Genomic DNA, 26,468 nt, shown 5'->3' with positions numbered 1-26,468 from the left:
AACTTATTTAGCTGCATTGAACCCTGTTTTTTTCTGACATATGACTTATGATAATTAATATATGAATGACATTTTATAAACTATTGTATCAGGCCGCTGACAAGGTCATCAGACGGGTGGGGGATCCCTCAGTAAACTGTGACGTTTGGCCCATTCATCAATCAAATAAACATGTACGCAATACATTATTGAATTATGACGCACATTTCCCTATATGCAATGTGCAATGGGAGTGCCTGCCATAGGGTGCCTGCAGGAGTTTAGATCCCATAGCCTGAGAGGAAGTTCCAGTAAACGTTTTGTACACTGACTGATCCACACTGACTGAACACAATGCAGGCAGAAATTCAGCCAAGCACTGAACAAACTGGTGAAGGAATCATTTGAATGAAACAACTTTTTAGTGAACTGAACTGAAAATTCAGTACATTAAAAGGAACGATAATTGCCATTCCGTTCACTACCTGCCTCAGTGTTCGCTCATGGCCAGCTGTACAAAACCTTCTCCAGGGAAAGGGAATTATCGATGTACTGATAGTAGCCGATAATCTAATAAATGACTGAATAACTGAAATGTATGAATCATTAACATAACTTGTTTTGCATAATGTACCAAGTTATTACATTACTGGCTTTACTTTACTTCATTTGTTTATTTAGACGGGACGCCGCATATTAATGAACAATACATATCAATATATTGTAAATACACCGGATTTAGCAAAGATGCTAATTTACATCTGCAGTCCCCACAAAAAAACACATACAAACAAAAACAGGCAGACAGTGGAGTACATTACATTACATTAATACAGAGGTACCAAACAGGTACAAAAAGTATATCTATTTAAGGCTAAGACTAAAACATGGTTACTGCATTATTGGCTGGGTAAATAATGGGCTGCCAATAATGTAACAACTGCCAATAACAATACTTTTTTGACTCCATTCTTATATATTGTCTAAAAAGTGTCACACTTCCATGATACTTTATGTATTTGTTTGAAATTCTTGATGCTGAGACTTATCTCTGGCCCTGCCTTTTCAACTCCTTCACCATTTGAAAATTTAAGTGTGTGAGGTGGTAACATGTTACATTATGCAAAACAAGTTAATGTTATTGATTCAGAAATGCTGATCAGTTATTAGATTATTATTAGATTGGCTATTATTACAACAATAAATAATTGGGTGAAAAAAGATTGTTTTTGACTGTCACATTATATTATTGGAAGTTATTACATCATCGGCTGCTACAAACCCTCCCTGATTCCCCTCTACTGTACATTGACATACTTTGTTTCTGCTAAGGGTCACTTAATCTAAAACAACAGTTAAAGATTTTCTGTGATGGGCGACTTGATCTGTAAGTAAGCAAGAGATTCAGCAGAATAAAATAAACACTTAGGCTATTTAGTAAGCCAACAGGGACAGATTTACTCTAAGAACAAAATGCAGACTTTGGTGCTTCGGTAACATTAAGTCAATATCATGCCCTTATATTGCATCTTTTTTTTTATTGTGCAGTCTTAGTGAAGAGTTTGCAAGGAGAAAGTGTAGGACTCATAGGAGAAACACCAACTCAGGCTGTAATAGGCAGGCTTTGCGATCAAAACCTTTAATCACATTAACCCTGGAATCCTTATTTTGGACATGTCTTTATAGGTGAATGTTTTGAAAACGTTCACACTTTTCCAAAATGTTTCCCCAAATTACATAAAAAAAAGAATTAAGCAAAAATAGAAGATCTACAAGCTCACAACACATTACGTTGTGATAAGTTGTGTTGTGAGCTTGTAGATCAGCTATTTGTCAATATGTTGTCGTACAACAATGTATATAGGGCTTAAGTGGTTAACATCTACATCTAAATGCTAAACAACTGACTTTAGGTTGTTTACTGAGTATGTTGTAATGTTGGGAAACAAGAAAAGTTATTCCAGTCACAACAAATCATGCCCTTTAAACAGAAAAAACATGTTTGAGAAAAACAGAGATGAGGCGACACGGCTGTGTTTTTGTGGCATGCACCTCTCTCCCACGGAGCAAAAGCTGTTTATACATTAAGGAAGAATTGTAAAACATATCACTTCCATAACATATTCTTTTCAGGGGTAAGCTTAGATCACAGTCTAGACCCCAGTTTGCCCCATTGACAGCAACGATGTGGCACAGCACACTCATCCAAGTTTGTTTTTACGTAGCCTTTTTAATATGACAAAATAATAAATCCTGCCACTGCAGGATAATCACCCAGTCCAGTGGCGTGCACAGACATTTTGAGGGGCAGGTGCTCAAGTAAGTTATACTTTTTTTGTTTACTTGGTCTGCTCTTTTTTCCCTCTACACCTATACCTCCAAAAATAGCCGATCTACAAGCCCACAACGCCTCGCAGCGCGAGGCGTTGTGGGCTTGTAGATCTGCTATTTTTGGCTAAAGTTCTCCTCAGAAAAGGGATGCTAAGTTACGAGTGGTTCTGGTAAAAAGAAAAATCATATCACATAAAGATTTGGCGGACTCCCTGTAGTAACTCTGAGGACCCCGTAGGGGTCCCGGACCCCCTGTTGAAGACCCCTGCTGTAAACTGGAAAAGGGCACTTCTGGTCAAGAGGGCAAAGGGCAGGTGCTCTAGCACCACCTAGAGTCTATCTGTGCACGTCCCTGACCCAGTCCCCTCTCTCTCTCTCCCGTAACTCCCGTAACTAAAAGGAATGGTAACGTGCACTTGGCAGCAGACTTACATTTCAAATCACACACTTTGATTATCTGGTGATATAAACATAACAGACACAAGTTTTAATATCCAGACTTGAGACTTCGCGGATTACAGAGAAATTTGAATGACAGCAATCAGTTAAGAATTAAGTACAGGATCGGATTATGAGACCGGGAAACAATCCTTCCTACATCATCAGCTTGCAATTTGCAGCGAGGCTTTGCATTCTATATAGACAGCAGCAGCTACTGTTTTGGCTTTGCTCTCAAAAGTACAGTAGCTCATAGAGACAAACAGGAAAGCAAAATCTATTCCCCCTCTCCTCCACTCTCCTATATATATATATAGAATATAGTGCATTATTATCATTATCATATCTCAAATTGATTGACATTTCGCACACACTTTGCATTGCGCTTTACAATTAATTTGGCTATATTTGAAGAGTTGAATTCTCAAAGCAAAGCAAAGCAAAGCAAAGCAAAGTTTGTTGTTTACCCAGGGTGTCGGACTAAGTACGAAACTTGTTTCCAGCCAAGGGAGGCAGACCATTACATCGCCCAATAAAACCAAACGACGATTGGACTAATCCAATTTGCCGATTGCAATATATTGCTCCTATCGTCCAAGCCTAGTAGGCTGTGGCTTTTAGGGCATTTATTCACTTTGGTAACATCTAAGATCGTTCAAGGTCAAAGATCATGTTGCCAAATGAAAGACAACACGTGACTTCCCATTTGTCCCTATTAGTAAACTTATCCATAACTTTTAACAGATTTTCCATTATAGTTGAAAATGTAGTTTAAAATATGTAAATAAATATATAAATAAAATGACCCCCAAAATCAGTCAATCAATCAAATCAAATCAAATCAAACTATCAATTTAATTCAATTAACTGTTGCACCCAAATGTGTACAGACCCCGTGTCCATTCAATATCAAATTGACTTTTAAGTTTCTCAGAAGTCATTTTCCTGTGTCTCTCTAGTAAACAGTCCAATCAAGAACACACATTTTGCACAGGTATAAACACACAAGGAAAGATCATGCAGTTGCACTCAACACTCCGTAATAGTACCACGCGGCGGTAGTGCTATGTAGCTAATAGTACCATAGGATCAAGCTGAGGGACCAGAGGTCAGTAATAGGATTCCCTCCTCTAACCCCAGTGCTTCCCACATGCACACACACACACACACACACACACACACACACACACACACACACACACACACACACACACACACACACACACACACACACACACACACACACACACACACACACACACACACACACACACACACACACACACACACACACACACTCTCTCCCCATTATACTCTTTTTACATTCAAAGAACAGATTTAAAGCGTAAATCCCCACTGCTGAATTCTTTGAATTGATTTAGTCAGCTCACTGGCCTGTCAACTCTCAGGCCCAATGAGCAGCAAATGTAACTGGTTTGGAACTTCATGGGGGGGGGATTTAAAAAATAATAATCTTGGATTCCTGGTGGGTAAAAAATGTGGCTGTGACAGCAATTCTGATAGCATAGTTGTGGAATTCTTATGATCCAACCTAAACAATGCCTCGAGGTAAGGTGCCTCCAGTGAAGATCAGCTAATGGAGCTTCATAAAAGGCTAATGAGGGCAAAAGACAGCCAAGAATTTCATGTTCTCTTGGGGTATACACAGTATGTAAAGATGTTCCATACAAAATGTCCAAACGTATGTGTTATACACATACAGTAACAGAGCACATTACTTTCATGTCATTCTGCTTTCTCCCCCATCTTTTTCGGTATCTCAAACACACACATAGACACTTATCTAAGTGTCTAAGGCTAATCCTTTCTAAGCCATTTAACCCTATTCCCCTTCACACACAATCTGAATTCACAGAATCACCCACATTTAGTTAATCCTTTTAAATGACTCACGCCATGTCAAACCACAGGTAGCTTCGCATTGAACCGCGTACTGTTTTTATTTTTTTTGTCATTTTCTTTTTACCAGGATAAAAAACACATCAAAATTTGCATTTCTTTTTCAAGTGGGCCCCAGACAAGAAGGCGCAGCAAACGGTTTCATCACCTATGCATAACCACATCATTTATTGATTGTGGTGCGCACGTGCATGCTTTCATGTGTGTGTGTGTGTGTGTGTGTGTGTGTGTGTGTGTGTGCGCGCGCGTGTGTGTGTGTGTGTGTGTGTGTGTGTGTGTGTGTGTGTGTGTGTGTGTGTGTGTGTGTGTGTGTGTGTGTGTGTGTGTGTGTGTGTGTGTGTTGTAATACAGTACAATGTTTATTCAATTCTGTCACAATAAGAAAGACACAGAGTTGCAGGGCATAATTGAGAAAGTGTAAGGAATATGGCAGATATGGAAGCGGCTGAAAGAGTGTTAGTGAGAGAGAATGTGTCCATGTAAAAGGTATTTATGTGTGTGTGTGTGTGTGTGTGTGTGTGTGTGTGTGTGTGTGTGTGTGTGTGTGTGTGTGTGTGTGTGTGTGTGTGTGTGTGTGTGTGTGTGTGTGTGTGTGTGTGTGTCTGTGTGTCTGTGTGTGCGTGCGATGTGCGTGTGTACGTCTCCCATCTGTTCCAGCTGGCAGGTAGATAGACAGTCAGAGCCATTTATCACATCAGCTTACTGGCCATCTGAGGGCTTTGTTCCCTCCGGATTATCATCCTTTCTCTAATTGCTATATGGCCTCACCTGGGGGAGCACAGTGAGAGTTGTATTATAGCTCTCTGAAAATGTTTCGTACCAGAGTGCAAGAATATTGTTTGTTAGTGACTTAGTGGGAACAATTTTACAATAGCTAAAATTATTGAAAATCCTTCATCTACTGTACATCTTAGAGATTTTGGAATCTCTGGAACTGTATTTTATGGGATAAAACGTATTCAACAAGAAATTCTAGGATTTGATGTTTGGCAACAAATACTGAAAATGTTTTAATATGACCTTTATATAACCATTAAGAAAATATTTGTATTTACCATGTCGGTCTGGCGAAAGGTAAAGCCTATACAAAAGACAGTTCTGTGGACCAATTTCTTTGGCAGCTTGACTACCTTAATCCTAACAAACACAAAGAAAATAGCAGGCACCACAATACACATACATTACGTTAGACAACAAGAACATTTTAATAAATAAATAAAAGTAAAATAAAATGAAATAGACAAACACAAGAACATGATTGTATATTCCAGGTTACCAGAGTCTTTTTTCCTTTTTTATATACTAGAGTCTAGACCATATCGGTCGGGGGATATGAGCACCCAAAGTGCGTCATGGTCCGCTTGTTTCACGGATGCTCCGCTTGTTTCACGGATGTGGCAACCCCGGCGCTTGTTTCACGCACACGATTTGGCAACCTTGTATCTTTTCCATATTTCAACTTTTTTACAACGGTGTCTCTTGAAAGTATCTTGACCTGAGTTGGTCTACACCAAATCTCTTTGCCAAAAATAGCAGATTCCTGTTCCTAAATGTTTTACGGAAATTCTACTCTGAATGTAGGTGCCTCTATCTACCTGTATAAAGCTGTATTGAAGGTAGGATGGCTAGTGGCCTGATGTTATTCTTTTGTGCTGTATTCTATAGTATGTGGTTCACCGGTATCATCATGTGACTAGAGTGTGCTTTTAAAGATGTCATGAAGAAGAGCATTACCTCGAAACGTCACTATGCCAAAAAGTTGCACTTATAAATGCCCAGGTGATCAGCTATGTTTATCTATTTTTCTATTTATTAGTTTTTTGCCTCTGTTGTTTGTGTGTGTCTCCCTCCCTTCCTCTCTCTCTCTGCATCACTCGTGTCTTGCTGTTCAGACTTTCATCTACTGCTGATAGGCCACAATTCCCCTGGCTGGTATCTGTCAAGTGTTCATCTATATCCCATAACCTTCTCATCTTTGAGTCTCTCTTCTTGCCTTTCACATTTTTCTTGAGCATTGGAAGCCCCCCAGGGGAGAAAGGGGAGAAGAGATAGGAGATCCCTCCTGCTTTCCTTTCACAAAATATGTAGGACTTAGGCCCGTTTATCGGCTTCCTGTGAGCCCAAAGAGACACACAAGTCTATTGGAACCAAACATAACTTGAATTAGAGATAGATTCCATTAGATTTCCGTGGTTGATTGATCTAGCCTGCCACCAAGAAACCAATTGCATCACCCTAAAAGCCATTAATCAGAAAACCTCTTCATACTGTTTTCTTTTGCAAACTGGTTTTTCATAAGTATTTCTCTCTTTGGTCTTTGATTTTATGTTTATGGCAGTAATAATTAAGTAGCGATAGCATATTGACACAAGGCAGCACATACTGACTGCAAATATGACTTGAGAAACTGACAGAGGTAACATTTTCCTTTGGAAGTAAGATCTCAATGGCAATATCAATATGATATTTATACCCTGGCTGGTATAAATACAAGCGCAATGAAACACTTATTTCCTATGTGGAATAGTCCTGATTGGACCATAACTTGTCTGGATCCCTTGTCATCTCCACAACGGAATATGTCTGGATATGAATTCCAGTATCTCTCCAAATTGTTGACATTTCTGTCCCAACACTGATATACAGTAGGGTCAAAATATTTGTTTACATACTGTATATCGACAGTTGAGAATGTGAGTTAGCGTGGTATTCTTTCTGCCTTAACACTCATATTCTCATAATACATGGGTCATAGTACTTTTTGCTTTCCCAATTATGTTGATGTTGTTGACTTCTTTGGAAGATATATTGGTGGCTGGAGAGAGTGTACTTCTAAAAGGGCTGCCACTTGTATAAAGCACTAATGTAACATAGATATATTATGAGAATGTCCTTGCTACTGTATGCATTAGTGCAGGATAAATTGTGGCAGGGTAAATTGTGGGGTGTGAATACTTCTGCACTGTAAATCTGTAATTTATATCTTAGAGTGTAAAGACTGACCTATAAAGGTCCCTTCGACTGCAGATTTTGCTGTGTATTTATTACTTGGAAAGCAAAAGAGTACAGGGCAAACAGAGAGCCCCCGGGTTTTACCGTGGATTGTGGAAGTCTTTCCAAAGGAGGTGCATCAGGGGCTGGGTTCCAAAGTGGTGTCACCCGTGCCTGCCTTTGTCTTTATGGATGGTCTCTGCAGCAGCTCCATCTGGCACTGAGCCTCAGGAACCAAGACTAAGAGACACTTAGATCTGAGAGTGTGGGGAAAAACAAATGAGAAAGGAAAGAAAGGCGAACAGATAGAAGATGGAGAATGATTGGAAGAGAGGAAAAAAAGTAACAAAAAAAGCAATCTAACGTAGGGGAGGAAGAGAGCAGGTGAGTCGGAGCGGAGACGAATGTTACCAGGAAATCTCAGGCTATTACATGGGCCTGAAGGACTGAAGGCATTACAATAGCAAAGGCAGGATGATATAAAAATATATTATGTAATTGTTAGTATTCACATGACCCTTTTGACGAGTGTCCTTCGACAAAAAAGAAAAAGCGGTAGCACTTTAAACTAACATCCTGTTAATAGGCATTAATTAACTGTTAATAAGGCACTTAAGTCCTTACAAGATGCTTGTTAACCTTATTTGTTAATAAGGCTATTTAAGTCTTAATAATAGCATTGTACAGGGTCCCCACACATTTTTAGCAATGAATTTCCAAAACTTTTCCAAAACTTTTCCAGAATGTTTAGCCCAATTTCCAGGCCTATATGACAATCATTCGGCGCAATAATGTGTCTCTTACTCCTATGTAGAATGCCCAAAGATAGGCAGTGTAGCAAAAATAAAGTTTGAGACATACATTAGGCTGCCGTCACACAGCCCGTTCGGCGAAAAACTACTTATGTTACATATTTTGTGTAATATTATTCATGTTTATGAAAATGTTTTGTTTTAACAAAAACAATAGCCAAAAACAATGCATAGCCAAATATTTTTCCAGGACCCTTGATAAATTCCAGGACCTTTGATGAAGTTTGATCAATTTCAAACCTTTTCCAGTACTGGATTTTTTTTATTTTTATTTCAAAATATTTCCAGGAATTTCATGACCGTGGGGACCCTGATTGTAAACATGTTTATTGTTAGATTATAATACATTTATAATTGCTTATAAGAAACCTGTCAACAGTTTATAGACTGCTTAAGAACATTAACAAAAGCCTTATGATTATTATTATTATCATTATTATTATTATTATGAGTTTATAAAAAAACTTTTTATAATGGCATGAGAAACACATTTATTCAGTCTCACTAACCTATTATGTCTTTGTTCAACCTTTACTTAATACTTAGCTGTTTTGTTGCTTTATTCATTTTAAAACATAGTTTATTATGCATTTATTAGCGGTTAACTATGCACTTATTAACAGTTTAAGTAAGATTTTTGCATCACCTTGTCTAAAGTAATCTCTCAAGAACAGATTCAGAGCTGCGCTTGAATCTGTCGGGAGCCCCGCTGAGAACCTATGCATATTGGCTACAAGTGGGCGGGCCTTCAGATCAGGAAGCAGGCCGCGCTTTACCCAATCAAATGTAGTGGCCGGGATTTACATCTGTGCGCTCGCTTCCCACTGGAAACAAACTGAAACTCATTTAACAATAGCGTCCTCCAGAGATGCTGCTAGCCCTGCGTCCTGCGTCTCTGACGCACCTTTTTAATAAAGGACGCATTAAACCAACCATCACTGCGTCGCGACCCGCGCGCCAAACCGAGCCGCGAGCCAAACCGGGCCGCGACCCGCGCACCAAACCGAGCCGCGACCCGCAAGCCAAACCGAGCCGCGACCTGTGCACCAAACCGAGCCGCGGGCCGAAACACCGACGCGCGACACGTTGTTTTCAGATCGTTATTTTCGGTGCGACACAAGCATAAATCATTTGAAGGGAATCCCACTTTTTAAGAAGAAAACACCAGAGCAATAAATACTGCTGCAAACATCTACTTTTCTTAAACAAATATCTCTGTTCCGTTTACATTCTCTTCCCCCTTCCACAAAGTGTCGTTGTTCTTTAGTTCCTATCTATCTCTGCTCCTATGAAGTGTACATTATCTTTTTCATAGTATTATTATGAACTTTATATCGTAGTTTGTACCCTGTATTCTGAGTTTATGACTACAACAAGTAGCATAATAGAATGTACATTAGGACAGTGGTTCTCAACCTGTGGGTCAGGACCCCCAGGGGGGTCCCCACATGATTTTGGGGGGGTCCCCAGATGACAGTGAAGTCACAATTTAAGGACTTTTAAGATATTTTTAATACCTCAAGAAAGAAAAGAAAAAAGACTATTACTGCATCAAAACTAATCAACAAACTATAGTATAATAAAGACGGGCAAAATTGTGAAATAATATAAGAAAGAAGCGATCTACAAGCAAGGTGTTGTGAGCTTGTAGATCGGATTTACAAAAAAAAAAAAAAACCTTGTAGATCTGCTATTCTCACAATATGAACCTGTGGAACTGAGTCAAACTAAATTAAATGCTAAATTGAACTCCTAATTCCAAGTGCTTCCTCGGGGGGTCCCCAGTTCAAATATGATTATTTTGGGGGGTCGCTGCCTGAAAAGGTTGAGATCCACTGCATTAGGATATAATGTACACAGTCACACACACATAGACGATATGGAGATTGGAGATCAAAGAAAACGATAGAAGGGGGGGGGGGGGGGTGTAATTGAGGACCCATAAAATGTTTCTGGGACCCATTTGAATGACCACCTGTGGGTCCCGGGACCCATTACATTGAAAACCTAGCAACATCACTGGTCCTCGAAGCCGACAAAACCACGGAAAGTTAGTAACATTTTAACTTGCTCTTTCATCATAGAAACAAGTGGGCTTATAACCAAAACGATCCATGTTCTTTGGGAGAAATGGTGTTAGTGTTCCGTTTTTGTTAGTGGGAATGAAAATAGGCGCACCACCGGAAGTGGAGGACTGAGGGCAGACCAAAACCCTGGTTTCCAGTCAGCATAGGTCTAGTTAATCACTCCTTGACGATGGGTTCCCAGATTGGGTCTAAAGTGGTAACATTGCCACTAATTTTTTCAGATACATTTTCAACATACATGAATATAATCATAAGTATAAGTTATAATAAGATCAAACAAGTAAAACACCGCAATTTGTTAATGAGTCCCGAGACTCATTCGATTGAAAACCTAGCAACATCACTGCAAATACTACTCAGCTACTTGCATATTCAACCCACTTAGAAAACCAACTGAACGCATTGAAATCACAGCAAAAAAAAACATTTGGTAGTAAAGTCCTGTTTAAAAATGGCGGCAAGATGGGAATAATGGCAGGAGAGAGGAAATGCAGGTGGATCGGAGGAATAAGAAGAAAGATGAGCATTAGTGTTGGAGAGAGGATTATGTGAGGTTAAAAGTAGAGCTGGTAGACAGAGATAATGAAGAATTATTATTAGCTACTGAGGAGGCGAAGTGAGGCAGAGGAAGAGAGGCGAATAGCAACATGAAGGACGATGGAAAGAAACTTTGTGAGGAGGAAGAGAGAGAGCCAAGTGGCTGGGATGATGTGATATATTATAACCATGAGGTTAGAGGAGTTAGATTGTGGCCAGAATTGCTAACATAAATTCCCAGACCAGAAAAATGTGGGCAAATTAAGTGAATGAATGTGTGAGAGAGAGAAACCCTGAGTCCCTGTGCAGCTACCCTAGACCATTTGTGAGCGGACAACATCCATGCAATTTGACCTTTCTAACATCATCAACACTGTTTACTTTTAATTAATTCTCTATTCAGAGATGCTGCATTAGCATGCAAGGCTCTTAGCTGTTCACTCAGGGAAAGCTAAACATAATGCTTTAATGATAATGTGACACAACAATACACTAATGGGGAGAGCAGTAGTGAAAACCCAATGACCTGAAAAAAACTATGGAATAAACCCTCACACAACTGTTTTGAATGGCATGAAATTAATTTGTCATAAATGTTGTTGCCTTTGTTGTTTTCAGCAAGTACTATATCTCTTTGGCAGAACAAATACATCCTATATTAAAATTGGCTCATGGGAGGACCGGGCCGGTGGGCGGACCTCTGACGTCGCCATAACCATAGAAGGAGTTCCCAATGCAGCTACGCCCAAATGGAGTGTGTTGTCTAACCTCAATGTGTCGTCATGGCATCAGACGCAAACAAATCAGTCAGCTCCATATATGGGCATACTAGCATGCCCATATACTGATGACATCAGGGATATCCATATATGGCCATAAAAGGGACAAGGATTGGCAGATACAGAGATCTCCATGGGCATAAAAGGGACAAGGACTGACAGATACAGAAATCTCCATATATAGGCATATCAGTCGTATCGCCGGTGCCACACAGGTGTTCCTCTAGAACCTCTAGTTTTAAATAATGCCTGTATGTACAGGCAACCTTAATACGTTAACGATATTCTGCAATTCAAAAGTAGTTGATTGAGTCCACCAGTTACAACGGCACATCATCAAAACAAGCAGAAAACTAGATTAAACTCAGACGGAGAAGCGGTGAACAAAGTTATTTTATGTTATTTAAGTTGGCATGCCGTAATGGATGGAATAATTTATTATGTTAGCACATTCATTGCCAGGTATTAATTAATCAATTAATCCGCCACTGCCAGCGTTTTTTTTTTACCTTATTTTGACGATCCACGGAGACCTACGGAAGCCACAATATGGACACGGATGTAAACAGAAGCTGCCTACCGGAGGACGAGGGTCTCATCTATCCACCGGAACAAATATTATATATATATTATATATATATATATTATTATATATATATATATTATAACGCGATCGTCCGTTCTGTTGTTATCGGCAGTTCAATTTGGCCCGTTTTCACCAAAAAACACAGTCTGGGAGAAGAAAACCGAGCTAATTGTGTTTTTCTAAATATCATAACATATTAGTGGACAGGGGTTATTTTATTTGGGATGATGTAATTTTGTTCGTTCTCTCACAGTCAAGGCATCATTCATGATGCCTTGAAGAGCGCCCTCTAGCGTAATCACTAAAAACATGATTTTTTAAAATTGACGTAGATCTGCGTCAATGGCAGGGAACGGGTTAATCAAAACGCAAAGCCAATCACAAGCCGAGTCCCCCCCAACCATAGTAGGGAAAACAATATTGCGTACAGTACATTAGTGTCATGGCCTGCTGTTCCACAAAGCTCCCATGAGAAAACATAGTTTAATGTTAACCTAGAGGCCTGGTTTTCCTCCAAGATTTGTAATCTTCTTTCAGTTGTCAGATCACAATGGTTCTGGTGCTGTGTCTGCCTGCTTCCATCTGGAAAAACCAACAAACACACATGCAAGTACACACACACACATGATGCCACTCACACACTTCTTGACCCCTGAGGCACCTCCTTTAAAAACAGCAGGGGACACTATTCATTACTACAGTGTCAAGTATGTCAGATCACAAATTGATTCTCACTCGTTATACTCTCTTAGTCTGCCTCACTCTGGAAAAGCTGCAGTCCAAGGGCACACAAACACACACACACACACACACACACACACACACACACACACACACACACACACACACACACACACACACACACACACACACACACACACACACACACACACACACACACACACACACACACACACACACACACACACACAGAAGAAAAGAAAGACAGACACACATACACCCAGTCGCTCACATCCGTTTAAATTCTACCAGCGGATAGCTGTCTGATGTCTTTAATTGGCCACTGGAGGGCTGCGAGATGGATCCTTTTTTCTCACTCTTTCCCTTTCGCTGGATCTCAGCGATTCGTGGCCTCGCCAGCACACAGCATGCCCTGTAGTTCCCGCTTGACTGCTTATTAAACCCCTAACCCTCTAAGAATAATGATACTGGCTTCAGATTTGTCATTGACAATATTCCACAGCTCTACAGAATAATATGAATTTAAATTGCTTTATGAGCAACAGCAAGTTGGCATCTTGAATTAATTTCCCTGCTGTGCACCAAAACGTCTGCATTGGTACTGACAGTATTATAACTTTTAAATATTTTAGCCACAAACTGCTTGGTATTCAGTTAAGTCCCATATCCCTTTCCAAATCCACACGCCTTTTAAAACAGTTCACTTATTTACACCAGATCATTTTATTTAGTCTTAACTCTCTTATAGCCTATATGTATATATCTGTATTTATTTCTTCTGATAAATTCACAGCACAGGGTTGTCCACATGACAGTCAGGGTTTCAATGCTTCGCTCGAGGGCACGTTGGCAGTGATGGTGTTGGGCACCAGCCACTTTCCAGCCACCACTGGTATATGCCCTCTGGTTATTGGGAGACATTGTTCTATTTTCTCCTTTGCCACTGGTACAATTTTCATAAACACATTCTCCAATATACAGTGGTACTCAACCCCAGTACTTGAGTCAAAGTATAGATACTTCTGGTCAAATATTACTCAACTACGAGTGAAAGCTGCTCAGTTAGATTTTTACTTGAGTTAAAGTACTGGAGTACTTGCTTTTAAAAATACTTAAGTATTCATAAGTTCATGCTTTTAAAAATAAGTATTCAAAAGTAGAAATTACAAAGCATGTTTTCTTTTTAATATCAATGCATTGCTGTATTGAAATGGACACATTTTCAAAGATAAACTTAAAGAAATATCAATAGTAGTGAAAATAGCAGATCTACAATACTATACTATAGTGGAGTCAAAAGTACAATAATTGTATCCCAAAAAACAAATACAGAGTACAGATACTAAAACATTTTACTTAAGTAGCCTACTGTACCCAGGTAAATGTACTTAGTTACTGTCCACCACTGCCAATATGATGGGAAATATCTTTTCAACACCTCACACCTTTATTCTTCTAGTGATTTCACCCCTTACTAACTTGGGTCTGCGCTGGCTTCCATGTTACTTACAATAATATCTTCATAATAATTTATATTATATAGAAATCATGTTTGATTCATCTGACCTGATTTCTTTGACTCTTGATGACATCTGGCAGAGTATCTGTTATACTGACAGCATTGCTTTTTAATTTCCAGGTCAGAAATATCCATTTATGTTTCAGCTTTAATAATTCAACACGTAACCATACAGTTGTTTTGTGTGTGTTTGCTTCAGGTCAGGGGATTCAAGTCAGAAACCACCCACCCTTGTACCATGGCTCTCATTAAGGCACATTAGCACTCTAGTCAGGTAGGTGCTCACCAGCATTAGGCTCATAGATAAAGAAACCACGCTGCAAGGGTCAACTTATTATTCTGTTTTGAGGTGTGCAGGAATCCAGTTTAAAAAACACCAAGAATTAAGCCAACCTAGCCACATTGCCTCGGATGTTAAAACTTGCATATAAACAATCTGCCGTAGGTACCGTAGTGTCTGAGGTGGGGAGATCATTCCACAGCTTGAGCCAGAAGAGAGAAGTGTCAAGATCGGGGGTCTGCAACCTCTGCAAACTCTTGAGCCACATGCAGCTCTTTAGCCCCTCCCTAGTGTCTCCCTGTAGCTTTACAAAAAAAACAGGGAAATTAACAATGTTTTTTTTAATTTGTTTTATTGTTGCTGTAGTAGGCCAATTCTTATGTTATCCAAAGTTTCAACATTTCTGTCAAAAAAGCTGCATCATAGCCAGCCAGGTGGCTTGTGTAAACAAACCGGTGTGACAATTGAGGGAAACTGAGAATGTAATAGTTTGTGTATAGAGTCGTTTGCTTTCACGGCCAATGCTGCTGGATTACCTGTATGTTTGATCTGCTGCAAGAAGTTATCATATTTAATGAATTCTCATAAACATACATTCGTATTTAATCATTTTATAGGCTAATAAACTTAATAGCCTGAGTTGCCTTCATTATAAGGCTCAATTATGTTTGCGGCTCCAGACAGAATCTGTATAATATTATTTGGCAAAATGGCTCTTTCGACATTGAAGGTTGATGCTAGATGCTTGGAGCGTTGGCCATGCTGTCGAAGGGAAGGGAGGGACAGATGACCTGGGTTAAGGGCTGATCTAGGTGTGTGGGAAGGGGAGTAGGGGTGGATCCTAAGGGCCTGCCATCCCCTTGATTGCCTTGTAGGTCATCACCAGTGTTTTGAAAAGGATGCGAGCAGCAAGAAGCAGGAATCCATTGAAAGGAAAGCAGAAGGGGGCGGCGTGAAAATGTAGTAGGGGGGTTGAACGTGCGGCATTCTGGATCAGTTGTAGGGGTTTGAGTGAGCATGCTGGCAGACCAACGAGGGGGGAGTTGCATTAATCAAGCCTAGAGATGACTGAGGCTTGGATAAGGAGCTGGGCAGACTCTTTGGTGAGGAAGGGTTTGATTTGCATTTCAATCACAAGAGATACAAGAGGAGAAAACAAATAGCCCTATGATTGATTACTTCTAATAATGGAATTTGTTTGTGAAATATTAGTTATTTTCAGTTCTTGCCCTTATCAGATAGATATGCGATTGTGTCTAACCACATACAAAACAAAGTGTAAATGCACCAAAGACACATTATTCAATCTGTTCAAACGACCAGAGGAAGTTTGAGCAATCAGATTTGAATATGTCTGTAATCTGTCTTCGGTACATTTACGAAATGAAAGAATGGATCAATGGTGGCTTGTATGGAAACGATAATCTTTTTCACCTAGATAGTATACCTTTTGCACCTTTTGTGTTGCTGTGATATTGTCGTCGTCAGACACCTCACAGCTTCATGTCGCTCAGGGTAGCCCTGCATCGGAAATGAACAACTTCCAGCCACTTTGTCGCTTGTTGTCACTGCCGGTTGGAGCGCACAGTGAGACTGCTGTCATCTGCAGTTCCTCCCTGAGGATTCCTGACCTGACAAGCCTGCCATCAACTCTATGACTTTAATCCACTAAACCTCATTGGATTTGATTAGTCTGCTGAGAGAGAGAGATCTCAGATAGCCAAGACATGGCTTACAACAGCGTTTTGCAAACAGTGGGTCGGGACACATTTTCAGGTCGCGGACCAATTTTTTTTTTTAAGTTTCCCCTTTTTCTAGACACCTGGGGGACTCCAGTCAAATAGAGTTTGAGTTAACAAACTTTGAACAAACAAAAATCATGTTGAAACTTGATTGACTGTTATATATATATATATTTCACATTAATGTTTTCAATTAAATAAAACAGTTTGTTGGCCAACAGTTGTTTTAAATGAGGTTGTATAATATGATAAAAATGTGGTCTTTACAGTAGAGACCATTAGAAACCCACTTTGCACTGATGAATAATGATTAATTATTAATGCATATGCATAGCTATTGGGCACCTAATGCTCTATAGCCATTCTTATAGATGTATCTTAGAACATTACAAATGTTGCCCCAAGTAGCTATCTATCATAATGCATCAGGTGTTCTGTGACGATCCCCACTGCCAGCAGGAGAGAATGATAAATGGGGGGTTGCACTTTTTGGACAGTAATCCAATCGTTCCCTCACACCAAGCATAATCAATCAGTCCCTTTAGATACAAATCAGTGCTGTTGAAAGAGAACCACCTACTGCATAGCATGAAAAGTGAGTGGCTTTGTGAGTCCTGAAACTTTGATCAACCTAGACTTAAATTCAAATGTCATGCAGTCTTTCCCGTGGCTCAGAAAACCAATTTTAGACAGCATTCTGACAGTAATCTATCCAATAGATTGTGTAAAAAAGGGCGGCTGTACTGTGTGACACAATTGAATGAAGTGTAGAATGAACATATTATGTTATATTCTCATAATAATACATACACAATATATTATGTACTCTTGGGAGAATATATTCTCTCCCCCGAGAGTCAAGACCGGAGAAGACAGATTTCAAGTTTCCATGACGACCTGCAGCACAGTGGCAATGCATTGCTGTCTGGTAACTAACAGTTCATAAATCCGGAGACTCTTCAGACACCAATCTCAGACAACACATTATCTCCCTGTCAAATGAGCTCTTCTTTGAGTAGGGCTGTCACTGCGATCACTTTCTCAGCTTACAATATTTCATTTACAAGCTGTTCATTTCCATGTTTGTCTTTAACTGTGATGTTAAAGGCTGTCTGTCTTTTTCATGATGTGAGGCATTGCCAACTTTCATAATTACGTAGGGGTCTATGTAGGCTGGGGTCTATACTGGCCCCATTATTTCGAGATGGGAAATGTGGCTGACTTCACTTCCTTTCAAACTAGAAAAGTGTGATTCTCGGAGCGCAGGTCCGAGCGCAGGTCAGAGAATTCCCATTGCAATGGATTCTGAAAAATCTGATTGATACATCTTGATCACATGACTCCACAGATAATGCGTATTGATTTATGTGAGCGTTGGACAGAATTTGTAGGAGTAGTAGTAGCAAAAAGTGTGTTTTGAAGAAAAGCAAAATGGCGGAAAATGTAGTTTGTCACAAATGGCCTGGGCCTGTATGGGAAGTTGCCTTTGGCCGGACGGCCGGCCTGGCGGAGGCAATAAAAAAGGATAAGGGATAGAAATCCCTAATGTCTTAATCTGAGATCAGCACCAGTCCAGCTGGAACTCGGACACTGAAGGAAATAGGTGGGTGTGGTTTTGGCCTCTAAGGTTTTCAAGTGTCTATCTCTCCTATGAAACCTCTGCCGTGGAAGAGCAACAGAGATAATGATATGGTCTGAAGCCTTGCTTATGTTGAATTCAGTTTTCTAAATATAGTTTGAATATTCATTGTATCCAAGTGTTGCAAAACCCTTTTTTTTGTCAGTTTGATACGGTAAATTGACGTATTAAATACATTTATTTGTGTTCCAAATGCAAAATGATGTAAATCTATACCACCCTTTGAGACCTATGATTCACACTGTAGCTTGCAGCATACTACAAACAAAGCCAAACTTTTTTTTGGCTTGGGCAGGGCTTCCTGAGCCGAACTAATTTAGGTGACGACAAAACTGTTTTAAATGTGATTTTTAAAACATTTTTTGGGGGCTTTTATGCCTTTATTTGACAGGTCAGTAGGCTAACAGGAAATGGGGAGAGAGATGGGGAGTGACATGCAGCAAATGCCGTCGGGATCGGGAGTTAAACCCGCGACGTGCTGTCAGGCTGTGCCTGGACACCAGTGGTCCAGAATAAACACATTTGTATTCATGATTTATGCATCATGATAGACTGAAAAGCTTCAAAAGATCACCATTCATCAGATGATACCCAGATTAAGAAGCATCCTCAATGAGGACAAAAACAACATATAGAAAGTACATAGCTAGCCAGTTTGTCTACACTCATCTCTTTCTATGAGAACCAGTAAAAGACAAAGGAAGAAGAGCCAATCCCATAACAAACAAACCAACAAACACAAGAACCATAACAGCCAAATAAACCAAATCCTTTCTCAGCTGTTGGAAGACATGCGTGCAAACACACTGGAGATCAGGTGGCAGCAGGTCTTTAATTCAGTACAAGATAAACTCATTGTGTGTGTGTGTGTGTGTGTGTGTGTGTGTTAGGGCTTTCACCAACTAGTCGACTAGTCGACTAGTGTAACCACTAGTCGACCTTGTTAGTTGATAGTTGATAGTTAAAAAAAAAAAAAAAAAAAAAAAAAAACTTTTTTTTTTTTTTTTTTTTTTTTTATTTAATTTTTAATGCTATAGTAATGGCCCATCTTACTATTATTATTATCCTCCTGACTTTATTTTTTATCAAAAGGGGGTCAAAAGCATGCCCAATAAAAGCCTATTATTGGGCAATGGGGATCCTTGGAGACGCTGCTGTGGTGCTGTGCTGCTGTGCCAGAAGCGCTTCCCTTAAAACGCCATAAAAATAAGGGCAGGAAGATAATAATAATAGTAATATAGTAGTAGGATGGTATTAAAACAGTGCCACCCAAAAAACAAAACAAAAAAAAAATGTTTTTTATTTTTTATTTTTTTTTATTTCGACTACCACTGGGTCAAATTAGTCGACCTGTAAAAATCTCTAGTCGTGAAAGCCCTAGTGTGTGTGTGTGTGTGTGTGTGTGTGTGTGTGTGTGTGTGTGTGTGTGTGTGTGTGTGTGTGTGTGTGTGTGTGTGTGTGCGCTTGCGCGCGCGTGTGTGCGTGAGTGTGTGCTGGTCATGTGCAGCAAGCGTATAGTTTGGGAAATGAATTTTTGAGATAAAATGTTTTTCACCCTGCAGTTTTATATTGTTGGCTGCTTGCACCTTGAAACTGTCGGGCTGTGTCCTGTCACAGTAACTTTACAGGACAAGGACAAATGGGGGTGGTGGGACGTATAGTTTTAGCTTTAGAAACCTGTAACTGAGAGTATCAAACTTACATTGTTAGAATTGAGCCAGAGACAGAAATACAGAGAGAGGAATAAATTAAGGAAAGAGGATTAAGAAGAAAGGATGCCACAATCCACACAGTGATGGAAGAAAAGAAAGAAAAGACTGTGTGAGGGAAGGTACTGTTTTAAATCCTATATAATTTGGTGTATGTGAACTTGTAGATCTGCCATATTTTTCAGAATAATTATTATGACATGCCCAGAATAGGGACTCTAAGGATCAGGGGACACACACACACACACACACACACACACACACACACACACACACACACACACACACACACACACACACACAAACTTGTGCACCTCCAGATGTCCTGACTCTCCGAACTATAGTTCAGAAAGCCTGTCCGAACCCCTATGTTTGAAGGAGTATGTATTGCGCTTTAAATTCATACCGTGTAACCTTTTCAATTAAACAAAAGTTATTTTTTATATAATCTTTCATTGGTATATTTTTCACAGTAACAATTCCACATAAATGTGTTTTTTGACACCGTCTCTAAACACTCAGCTTCTCAAACTTCAGGTCAAAAATTACCTGACAAAGAGCAGAGGCGTGAAATTTTGTCGGTAAATAATACCGTAACATTGGATCATATTCAGGGCTCTATTCTTTCCTACCGTACCCCAGCATCCCAACAAAAGATGTGCATATTCTTTCAGCTTCTCAAAATTCATCCACAACATCCACAACAGCAGAGACTGAATGAGAGAGAGAGAGAGAGAGAGACAACAGAAGACAAAGTAAAATAAATGAATATGAATTAGACAATAGCACAGAACAGGTTAATGTGGAGAAAGAGAGGATAGACAGTGTGCAGAACTGCCTCTTTTAAGATTACATCCATTGTTATAGAGAGACAGCAGAAGCAGGAATGGGATTATAATTGGTACTGATAAAGAATCAGATAGCAACACACCTCTATTGTGATAGACAGACAAAAGCCAAGTTTAATGCAGAAAGTGATAGACAGAGAAAGTCAGAGACAGTACTCTGGGGACATGTGGGTGGTGATTGACAGTTAAAAGTAGCCTGTTCTTCTTGTTCAAGTCAGCATGAAATCAACATGGGAGACATTTTAGTATTAAAAAGGCAATTTCATTCTTAATTTGTCCGTGACATATTGCCACACAAATACTGTGGGAATCGAGTGTGTGATATCCTGTGAAGCTTATATTCTCATCACGCTTCCATTATTACAAGCTGTCTGTACTGCTAGCGGACTAAGGTGATATTGGGTACATTGTGATGATCATATCAACATTGCTATGTTATGGACAATGGCTTTGGCAAGGATGAGATTGAGGAGAGAGGGCTGGAGAGAGGAAGGATGAGCAAAAGAAGTACGGTATCTACTCAACTAAAAACCACACAAATTCCATTCTTCTCAAGGTCTGAAATCCAGAAAGAGAATAAGATTGAATAGAAGGGGTTATCACAATTAAAATCGATGTTTCATGGCCACAGTTTTAAAAATGGTAAAAGGCTATCTACCAATGGAATGATGGGTACCCATGTTGTGTTAAATCGGCCCTTTCTACTTCAATTATTTTGTGAGGGACAAAATACAATTCTGAGAACCCATTCGACCCTGTTATCAATTTAGCCTACAAAAAAGTTGTTTCATGCCCTCCTGTCATTTAATGATAGCTTAAACAATTTTTGGCTTTCCAGCCAGTCAGTAACACTGATTTAAGTTGAGCAACAGAAATCACCAGAACGTAGCACATCATGCAGAGAGCTCACACTGTTGTCTTAGTAATGAGAATTTCTACACTTTAAGAGCCTTAAAAGTGCTGTTGTGTTACCATGGCAACTGCATCATTTACTATAATATCACATGGGGAAATGGTGTGTGGACTGGTAAGAACATTATGAACGCCACAGTGGATTATATTAGCCTGTTGAATGGAAGCATCTGTGCAAAATGAAAATCAGTTTAGTCCATCTTGCTGTCATAATAAGTATTCTATTTTGTCTGTTAATCATAGTCTTAAGGGAATCATTTGAAATTATTTCTTAATATTACCCCATAACCCCGGGAGAAGTTTTTTTTTTCCTTTTCCTTTTCCTAAAATGACTTGTTAGCATAGGTAGAATACATCATTAAATCCAAGGAGCTAGCCACACAAGTAACCTAATTATATCCCTTGGCGTCAATGAGGTACACCAACAATGCAAACCAGCTCTTTTAGAAACTATGAAGGACAAATGTAGAAAAAAAGTCTTCCCATGCGGCAAGTTTCTGGTGAAAAATAACGGTGGAAAATAACGTGTTAAAATTCACATAGTGAAAGCATCTGTTTGATTTTTCCTCCTGATTTACAGCCTGTGAAGCCGCTCATGGAAGTACAGCCATATAATCCAAAAAGAGACAGCAAGGAGAAATCTCCACAATAACAGAGTGTAGCCCATAGATAAACTATGTGTGTGTACGTGTATGTTTTGTTACTCATTGCAGGATCACACACAGATTATGGTTTCTAATAGTGAATAGCGACTCACTGTATGTGAAGGTCTTAAACCCAGAGGAACAACACTTCTAACAAACAGACTGAATGGGAACATATGCATTGCACACACACATGCAATCATGCGTGAATGCATGCTCAACAACAATGACCATGCCAATAGGGGAATGTATGTGTTGCCAATATTTCCTGGATAAGTAAATGGCAAAAAAAAACATGGACAATTTCTCTCTCTTGCCACCCCTCCCTCATACACACAGGTGTACAGAGGAAACAGGCAGCATAGCTTACAAACACGCACATGGCATGCACACGCACACACACACACACACACACACACACACACACACACACACACACACGCGCGCACACGCACGCGCACACGCACACACACACGCACACACACACACACACACACACACACACACACACACACACACACACATGCATTTCTCTCTACATTGTTTGGATGGGTCAGCGTGATGGGGGGGGGGGGGGGGGGGGTTGAAGTTTCTCTGTTGCCTTAGCAACCTTGCATCATTTCTGGCTGCTATGGAAATGTATCAAAAGACCATAGCAGGATATAATTATTCAAGTGCTGGGTGGGGAGGTTAGGGGGGAGTCTATCTTTGGACCTGCAGTGCCAACTTGTCTACAGCAATCGCTCTCAGTATTTGTTTGTGCCTGAATTAACAAGCTGCTGGGTGTGGCATGTTACAGTAGTTGGCCATGTTTTTCTAGTGGCATATTTTTGTTATACCAGTCTAGTTTACTATAAGCTTAATATATTAGCTTATATTATAACATCACTTGTCAGGGATGTTCAAATGATTTTGTTTTGCAGAGGTTTTCCAAAAGTCTTTGAAAACCAAAATATCTGAGGGTATAGCACAACTACCATCAGTCCACACAGAAAATATTTAACAGTACTTTTATCCATAGTAAATGCTGATTCCATAAGCATAAGCATCCTTAACTAGGTGTGGTATGCACCTGCAATTTTAGATTTAAAAGCATCTACTGTACAGTGCAAAATGGAGATTTTGTTTTGGACAATGATATGCTGATGGTCTGGACATGTTATGATGTTGTGCATGTTATGATTTTATACACATGCATCCTGAAAAGGGGCACAAGAGCCATATTAAAGGAGAATAACACCTACGATATTCATGATTGACAATGGACCTCCCTTTCTTTTACAGTAGGTATAATTTGTGACAAATTTTAATTTATAATATTGTACTTTGAAATTGAAATGTCATAATTAAAACATGGATTTTACAGTGCAGTGTTGTGTGCAGTTTTAAAATATTTTGTAGTGTAGCTGTGTTTCTCTACTGCACTCGCCAAAGGCTAGACAGCTGTGCAGACAGACACTTTGTGAGTATAAAAGGTGTAATTCGTGAGCAAGCACTAACAAGAACTTAAGGGACAGAATGAAGAATGTGTGAAAAGAAGAAGATTGAATCAGCAGAGAGAAAGAGATGGTTTCTGGAGTCAAAAATAGAGGGGGGGGGGGGGGAAACAGGAGCGTGTTGGAATGAGTAAGAGGGGAAGAAAAAAGAAGGAAGGAAGAGGAGGGCAACAGCAAATATCACTATCCTCTCTCTTTCTCTCTCTCAATCTCATCAGGTTTCCAGAGGAACACCATGACAGTCATGACGGCACTAAGAAATCCCTGAAGAACACACACAAAGGCATACACAGGAGCTTGATTTCCGCCTGTATAGGAGTGGCTAACAGCACCCCTCGCTTGGGAACTGCCAGTAACTGAGCACAAGAGGACACACAGACACACACCCAGGGTCAGGTACTTCGGGACCAGTATGTGTTTGTTGATGGTTTTGTGAGCATGTGAATTTCAGGGCTGTCTGGAGGGCGATCAGATTGGAGGATCAGGCAGACAGCTGCCAGGTGCACGGTAAAGGGCACACACTCAGATTACAGTTCAGCAGATTAGAGAGAGGCAACAGCAAACCCAGACACAGAATCAATGAAAACCACCATGCCATGTGTGTACACGCACGCACGCACGCACGCACGCACGCACGCACGCACGCACGCACGCACGCACGCACGCACGCACGCACGCACGCACACACACACACACACACACACACACACACACACACACACACACACACACACACACACACACACACACACACACACACACTAGCACACACACACTAGCACACACACACACACACACACACACACACACACACACACACACACACACACACTAGCACACACACACACACTAGCACATTGGCTGGCAGGACCCCCCCCCCACACACACACACACACACACACACACACACACACACACACACACACGCACGCATACACAAAGACAGCAGCACAGATACTGCTCCCTCCTTCTCTTTCACTGTCTTTCATAGCCAGCTGGACAGAGGATGATATTTTGACATTGACTGGTTTGTTGTTGTTTTCTTTCTAACCAACTCTCTCCCCCTCTCTCTCTCTCTCTTTCTCTCTCTCTCTCCCCTCTTTCTCGTTTGTCAGGCGTTTTAGGGGGCAGAAGAGAAGCCTCATCAGGGAATCTTCTCCTTTCACTGGACGCTATCTCTTGTCATGTCAGTATTGACACTGCAAAGGGACAGAAACAGCAGCGCTGGTGTTTTGAAAGTGTCTTCTCATCATTATTGAGACATACATACTGTACATCTGGTGCTGAATTGTCTCTTCATAATTTCCAAAGGATGTGAATCTTCTTTTTGAAAAACCCTCATTAGAAAAGGAAGAGAAGACAGGAAATGAATGAGAGAAGAGAGCTTTGGACCACTTCAAGTGCTCACGAAGTAGCCTTTGAAACAGGCAAACGGACAGAGAATGGACTGAAAGAACCGAGACAGGAGGTTAGAAACACTTGACAGGACAACCAGCGCAAGGAAAACCTTGAGAGGCAGAAAGCAAGAGTGGAAACTATAGTGAGAGCAGACAAGGAAAGCAAAAGGAACTCAGAGACAGAGAGAGCTCAAAGAAAAGAGAAAGAGCCAGAGGCGTCATCTTCTAGAGAAGTGATGGAACACCTCTCATGCCAGACCACCTCCCCTGTACGCCTCCCCCGCCTCCCTCCTTCCCTCTCTCTTGCTCCTGCTCTCTTCTAGTCTGCACGCTCCCTCTGGCTCCGTCGCCTCAGCAGAGCAACAGAGAGACAGAGAGACTCGGCACGGAGAGACTCCACCGCAGAGCTGGAGTGAACCGTTAGACGGGCGGCCGTGGAAACAAACTAACTCGCTACGCGAGGCAAAATTTGCGGAAGATGGACAGTGTTCCTGTTCGTGGGTTGGGGGTGGGGGACAAATAGACAGACAGGACCAAAAAAAGAGAGGAAAGTCAGAGAGGATTGAAGAAGAGGAAAATGGGGAGAAAGGAAAGACGGAATGAGCATGGAGCAGCGAGGGACCATCACTGAACTGAGGACAACAGATATTTCCTAACCAGTCAAGACAAGACAACAGCTGTGTGTGTGTGTGTGTGTGTGTGTGTGTGTGTGTGTGTTCGTGCGCGCGGGCGCATGCGAGTGTGTGCGTGTGTACTGTCCCATGCGTGTCGCATGTGAGACGACCACAGATCTGTGTAGGAGGAGCGCAGAGAGGGACAAGAGGAGTTGGAGCAGGGAATAGATCGGAGGAAAGAAGCATCCAGCAGGAGGCAGACAGACAGATAGAGTGTGTGGGAGCGGCGCCCGTCGAGCTACACAGTCTGAATGTGAGACGGATCAGTTGTGACTTTTCGTCTCCTGCGTTCCTTTTAAACCACGTTGGTTTGTGCCGGCTCATAGGCAGAGGAGGGCCGGGGGGATCCCAGTGACCCGGCAGTGTGCTCGTCAGGAGGACACGCTGACCAGCCCCGTGTGGTCGCTGCGTGGGGAAGGAGGCAGGGGAGGAGGCAGGGGTGGGTT

General features: G+C 40.7%; 1 long non-coding RNA gene across 1 annotated transcript in view; it reads left to right on the top strand.

The window, feature by feature from the left end:
- The window catches only part of LOC311047512, a 28,689-nt gene extending 2,271 nt beyond the window's left edge, over positions 1 to 26,418 (top strand). Inside the window, exons 2-3 of the long non-coding RNA XR_014601003.1 lie at positions 24,170 to 24,347; positions 25,067 to 26,418. This is a non-coding gene — a long non-coding RNA (uncharacterized lncRNA). The remainder of the gene's footprint in view (positions 1 to 24,169; positions 24,348 to 25,066) is intronic.
- The last annotated feature ends 50 nt before the right edge of the window (positions 26,419 to 26,468 follow it).

Source organism: Gymnoscopelus microlampas (assembly GCF_963454915.1).
Source record: "Gymnoscopelus microlampas genome assembly, chromosome: 6".
NCBI classification, from domain to species: domain Eukaryota; kingdom Metazoa; phylum Chordata; class Actinopteri; order Myctophiformes; family Myctophidae; genus Gymnoscopelus; species Gymnoscopelus microlampas.
Note: the sequence above shows the minus strand (reverse complement) of the source record. Positions and strands in the feature narration are given on the sequence as shown.